Genomic DNA, 6,865 nt, shown 5'->3' with positions numbered 1-6,865 from the left:
TTGTTTATTCATCAAAACCTATCCCCTTCGCCCATCAATCTTGGTTGTGAAAATAGAAAACTATTCTGACACAAGCCCTAACCTACAGCTCCACCAGCAGCGCTGAGATGTACTATTGCATCTGGTTTGTTAAAATAGAGCCAGGGGTCTCAACTTGCTGTTAAGAGTTAGAATAGTAGAACACACAAAGTGTAATTTCCAAACTTGGGTGTGCATCAGCAACTTTCCTCTTGTTATATGTCACTCACTGTCTTATCACAGCCACTGCATCAAAGGGAACTCCCCCTAACCAGCCATGATGGCAGAAACAAATTCCACCAGCCAAAACCGGATAGCGACCCCTGTTCAGCGAAGTACACAAAGCTGAAAATGAATAATATTAAGAAATGCTATAGATGTAAGGAAAAAATGAGGCAACAACAAATTCAATCCCTTTTAGACAACTTCCTGGACAAAACGTTCCACTATAATAGTGAAGGTGTAAACTTGGCAGTAGAAAACCTAAACAGTATATTTGACGTCTCAGCTTCCCAATCAAATAAAAAAAATGTCAAACAGACAACCGAAGAAAATGAACAACAATGAGAAATGGTTTGATATGGTAAAAACCTAAGAAAGAAATGAACAACGGCGTGCAGTGACACACAGAAGCCCCCCTCTGTCTTCAATGACATCGCTTCAGGGACGCCTGGAAACACGCATAGCTCAGATCAATGTACAGAACACAGGAAGCCTTTCTTAAAGTTTGGGTCGCTGACCTGTTAATAAAGGTGGGTAGCGACGTGTCAGAGTAAATGTATAATCATATAATGAATTGATTTGGCCAAGTGCAACTGCGGTCTCTGTTCAGTTTGGCAGCTGTGCGAGTGGCAGAGGGAGATGCCTGTGTGCTTCGCGGTTTAACAGATATATTTCTGTAGTTTTCTTGAAGATCCCTCAGCGACACACGCTGCAGCGCTGTCGATGAACAGCAGATGATGCGCTGTCAGCCACTGACTTGTCATTCCCACTCGCCAAATGGCCTCATGCTCGCAACAACTTCTGACTGAGCTCTATCGTCATGAAAAGCCAATACACCGATTAGTTTCACTCTTTCATATAAACTTTGAGAATTAACGAGGAGTTCCCTCAGTGTGTTTTCTGCCGGTTAAGTGCTTAGTAATGAGTCAATCAATACGAACAAATGCATAAAACGACACGTCCTGACCAAACATCCACAGCATGACTGTAAACCCAGGGAGTTCTTTCACAACAGGGCAGAATGCTTCAGGAGACAGTGCTTCCACAGTGGGAAAGTCATTTAGCTAACAAGGCATTGTTGTCATTTTATAAAATGTGATGATGAGCAGAAATAAGGGAGTACTATCTCATAGCAGTATATGTGAGTTTATCTTTCAAACAATCCCCTGGCCTTGTACACATCTAATAGCTAACGTTAGCCAAAGCAAGTTAGCTAGCTACTGATAGTGCAACACTAAGCAACAGTACAAATGAAGATGAAAATGATCAGGCCTACTGTACATCTCACTGTAGAAATGATTGTTGAAAACTAGTCTAGGTTGGAGCTGTTGCTGTTAAAATACAAGTCAACATTTCTATTCTGAACTGGAATAAACTGATTGAAGCAAAATACAATAAAATGATTGAAGCAAACTGATTTTGAGGCAAACACACACACACACAGTTCTGTGTTGCTCATCTACAGCAGGAAGCGGTCTCCTGCCTGTCTGAGAAAGCATGTCAGTCAGTCAGGGTTCTCAACTCTGGATTACTTAAAAAAACAAGTACAGAAACAGTTTCAAGGCTGAGCATGACCTCAGTGTTGAACTGTCAAAAACTGATCCCAGAATAGACATGCTTGTTGAAAACTTCAACCAGCCACACACCTCTCATTAGGACTGTGTGTGTTTTCTGGTCTACAGCCGTGTGATTGTTTTTTAAATTATGTTTTTTTATTTAAATGGAACCTTTATTTAACTAGGCAAGTCAGTTAAGAACAAATCATTATTTATAATGACAGCCTACCCCGGACAAACCTGGACGACGCTGGGATAATTGTGCGCTGCCTTATGGGACTCCCAACCACGGCCTGATGTGATACAGCCTGGATCAATCCGTTTATTCCAGTTCAGAATAGAAATGATGACTTGTATTTTAACAGCAACAGCTCCAACCTAGACAGATATGTCAGAGTTTGTCAAGGGAAAATAAACATGACTAGCTATTTATATGGCTATTTCATTTCATTGTTATTTGTTTTTGTCTATATTGAATTTGTTTTAGGCATAAGGGCAATGAAATGTACCAATATTTACATATAGTTGCATATGTTCCTAAGCTTGGGTCCCAGTAAAACACAGAATTTCTCATTGGGGTCCCAGGCTGGAAAAGGTGAGGAACCCCTCTTCTAGGGGATGGCCAGAGCCCACGTCCAAGTAACCAAGGTTTCCGTCCCTAATGGCACCCTACTCTCTATATAGTGCACTACTTTAGACCAGGGCCCATGGGGGGCTCTAGTGACCTGTATTGAGAAAAGGGTGCTATTTGGGACGCAGGCCCAGTGTGTAGGAAGACTACAGGCATCTATAAAATAAAAACAAGTGCAATTTCGAAACTTGGTTGTGAATCAACAATTTTCCTCTTGTTATATATCACCCACTGACAGTCACTCAATCACCCCACCATGTCAGTTAACATGTTTTACATTGGTAAATGAGTCTCGTTTAGCCAGCTAAACTTGTAGTAATCATGGCTGAATTACCGACCAGGCAATGAGGGCACATTCCCCAGGGACCCTGACCTCCAGGTGACCCTCATATATTTTGTTATTCACTCTCACTCAGATATCATATTAACATGGCATAAGTCATGGTAAAAATTTGACCCCGGCTACTATGGCCCTGACACTCTTAAGTCATTCTAACTCTGTGATCTGAGAAATGGTGTAATAATAACAACAGTAACTTGGAGAGGAAACAAACAACCTGCGATGCTGACCACAAGACAGGAAGCCAAAAACACTCTTCATTATTCAGAAAGGGCAGAGTAAATATAAGTCTTGCGCAGTCATAACAGAACAATGACTGAAGATAACTGCCACCACACAGGGAATTTCTTCTAAGCAGCTCTGATAGTAGCTGGTCTCTTCTGCTACCAGCAGAACCTTTAATAAGTACTGGTGGGACGCACACACATTTTGCATTGATCAAACAAGTGAAAAACTCTGCTGCCAATCCAAAACAAGCTACACCCACTGTAGTACAGCTGCTCTGCCTTGCTTATTATGAGTCATCCTCCCCTCAGCAGCCTCCACTGTCACTGACACTGAGCTATCCAAAGAAGCCAGAAGGAAACTGCTAACCGCCAGAAGAACAACACCAAGAAAGTAGCCAGAAGCAGGTTGCTTGATCATTGTCAGAGAGAACTGCCTTGGCCCCCCCCAAACCTCCCAGGACCTGAACTCCAACACCCAGCCCAGCCCAGCCCAGTGGACCCCAACACCCAGCCCAGCCCAGTGGACCCCAACACCCAGCCCAGTGGACCCCAACACCCAGCCCAGTGGACCCCAACACCCAGCCCAGCCCAGTGGACCCCAACACCCAGCCCAGCCCAGTGGACCCCAACAGGCCCAGAACCCTTTTCTAGGTGATGATCTTTATAAAATGTTCATTTACTCTACCTGAAAGTTATTAGGGACCGCTACTGCTGAGCAGCACAGGCAGGCACACACAGGTTATTTAACACGGGTCAGAACCATCCCAGATATCTGGAATAGTTTGCAGACTATCAGCTGGTTATAGCTGCTATCAACAACAGAAGTTTTTAAGCTTTTCACACCGCTAGCCAGCAAACTACGATGAATTGTTTATTGAAGACCGTGTTTATCGCTTTTTTCACACCATGTGTTTTTCTACGTTGTGGAATCCTCCGTACTTCCTACAATTACAGTTGTTTTGAATGAGACTGTCACACTCCCCTTCTCTGGATCATGTGATGGTATTATTGAATGGAAGCATCGCTATGAGAGTGAATCTGCATGTGTTACACACACCACGGTCGCTACACTGTACCAAGGAGATTTCACACCTGGAGTGGGCTTTGAGAACAGGGTTAAACACGGGGATGGAGACCTCTATCTCAACATCACCTCTGTTGTATTTAATGACATGGGGTGGTTTGAGTGTCACTGTGGTAAGACTCAAGAAGATGTAAAAGTTGTAGTTTTAGTCTCCATTGTTGTAGGTAAACCTGCTTACGTTGGATCTAATTTTCATCTCAACTTCTATGGCTTAACAGAAAAAGACACTCCTGAAAGTGAGGTAAACGTCTGTTGCAGAAAGAATGAACAGACTGTGCTGAATGTCATGGGGGGGAATATAATCACTGGCTCTGGGTTTAAGAACAGGGTATCTGTGTCCAAAGATGGATACCGACAGGGACACATTTCCCTCACCCTCACCGACCTACGCCGTTCTGATCAGGGGACATACCAATGCCGCTTCGGCCCTGACAAACAGAGAGGAAATCCAGATTCTCTCACTCTCACTGTCACTACTAGAGAAAACCTTTCTGAGGACAACAGAGACACGGTCACCATGGATAAAGATAGTTTTAGCATTTATAGTAGGAGGGTTTGTGAGTTTTCTTACAGGCAGAATGTGGCCTCAGTTGATCCAGAATGTACTGTTCAGGATTATCTTTCGTCGCTTCTCCAGGGGATCACCATAACCTTCAAAAGAGTCCCAAGAGAAAGAAACCAGAGAGTTCTGATGGTCATAGTGATGAGAGAGTTACCATGTGTCCTGAGAGGGAGATAGAAACCAGAGAGTTCTGATGGTCATAGTGATGAGAGAGTTACATGTGTCCTGAGAGGGAGATAGAAGAAACCAGGAGAGTTCTGATGGATAGCATAGTGATGAGAGAGTTACCCATGGTGTCTGAGAGGGATGATAGATAGAAACCAGATGAGTTTCTGGATGTGTCATAGTGATGAGAGTTCCAATGTGTCCTGAGAGGGAGATAGAAACCAGAGAGTTCTGATGGTCATAGTGATGAGAGAGTTACCATGTGTCCTGAGAGGGAGATAGAAACCAGAGAGTTCTGATGGTCATAGTGATGAGAGAGTTACCATGTGTCCTGAGAGGGAGATAAAACCGAGAGTTCTGATGGTCATAGTTGATGAGAGTTACCATGTGTCCTGAGAGGGGAGAAAGAAACCAGAGAGTTCTGATGGTCATAGTGCATGAGAGTTACCATGTGTCCTGAGAGGGAGATAGAAACCAGAGAGTTCTGATTGGCATAGGATGAGAGGTACCATGTGTCCTGAGAGGGAGAAAGAACCAGAGAGTTCTGATGGTCATAGTGATGAGAGAGTTACCATGTGTCCTGAGAGGGAGATAGAAACCAGAGAGTTCTGATGGTCATAGTGATGAGAGAGTTACCATGTGTCCTGAGAGGGAGAAAGAAACCAGAGAGTTCTGATGGTCATAGTGGATGAGAGTTACCATGTGTCCTGAGAGGGAGATAGAAACCAGAGAGTTCTGATGGTCATAGTGATGAGAGAGTTACCATGTGTCCTGAGAGGGAGAGAAAGAAGACCAGAGTAGTTCTGATGGTCATAGTGATGAGAGTTACCATGTGTCCCTGAGAGGGAGATAGAAACCAGAGAGTTCTGATGGTCATAGTGATGAGATTTGCCATGTGTCCTGAGATGGAGATAGAAACCAGAGAGTTCTGATGGTCATAGTGATGAGAGTTACCATGTGTCCTGAGAGGGAGATAGAAACCAGAAGAGTTCTGATGGTCATAGTGATGAGAGTTACCATGTGTCCTGATAGGGAGATAGAAACCAGAGAGTTCTGATGGTCATAGTGATGAGAGAGTTACCATGTGTCCTGAGAGGGAGAAAGAAACCAGAGAGGTTCTGATGGTCATAGGTGATGAGAGAGTTACCATGTGTCCTGAGAGGGAAGATTCTGATGGTCATAGTGATGAGAGTTACCATGTGTCCTGAGAGGGAGATAGAAACCAGAGAGTTCTGATGGTCATAGTGATGAGGTTACACTGTGTCCTGAGAGGGAGATAGAAACCAGAGAAGTTCTGATGGTCCATCGTGATGAGAGTTACTATGTGTCCTGAGAGGGAGATAGAAACCAGAGAGTTCTGATGGTCATAGTGATGAGAGTACAATGTGTCCTGAGAGGGAGATAGAAACCAGGAGAGTTCTGATGTCATAGTGATGAGAGTTACTATGTGTCTGAGAGGGAGATAGATAGAAACCAGAGAGTTCTGATGGTCATAGTGATGAGAGTTACCATGTGTCCTGAGAGGGAGATAGAAACCAGAGAGGTGAATGGTTCCTCTACCATCATAGAGATGGAGGAGGTACACTAGCCTGGTCCCAGACCTGTTTGTGTGTTTGTGTGTGTGTGTGTGTGTGTGGGTGTGTGTGTGTGTGTGTGTGTTGTGTGTGTGTGTGCGTGTGCGTGTGCGTGTGCGGTGCGTGTCGTGTGCGTGTGCGTGTGTGTGTGTGTGTGAAGCCAAGCCATTAGATGTAGGCCTAGTTTTTAAGATGATTATTGAATTAAAATATTCAGAGTTTGAGAGTTAGTCTGGAACAATAAGAGACTTCTTGAACTTTGGTCAGTTAGTCATTATTTCAGTTCTCCTGCTTTCATCTTCTGGAATTCATATACTATCAATGTATAATGTGCCTGTTTGGTACCTGCTGTATTTCTATTATTATTGATATCTGGAACTGATTACTGGTCATATCCTGCAGATGTGAGAAGAATCAAATCAACACCGTGAAGGATTTCATGATGTGTTGTTAATGTATTTATATTACCCACTTTTAAGACTAAGT

Source organism: Salmo trutta, unplaced genomic scaffold, assembly GCF_901001165.1.
Source record: "Salmo trutta unplaced genomic scaffold, fSalTru1.1, whole genome shotgun sequence".
NCBI lineage: Eukaryota > Metazoa > Chordata > Actinopteri > Salmoniformes > Salmonidae > Salmo > Salmo trutta.
This window is presented reverse-complemented; position numbering follows the sequence as displayed.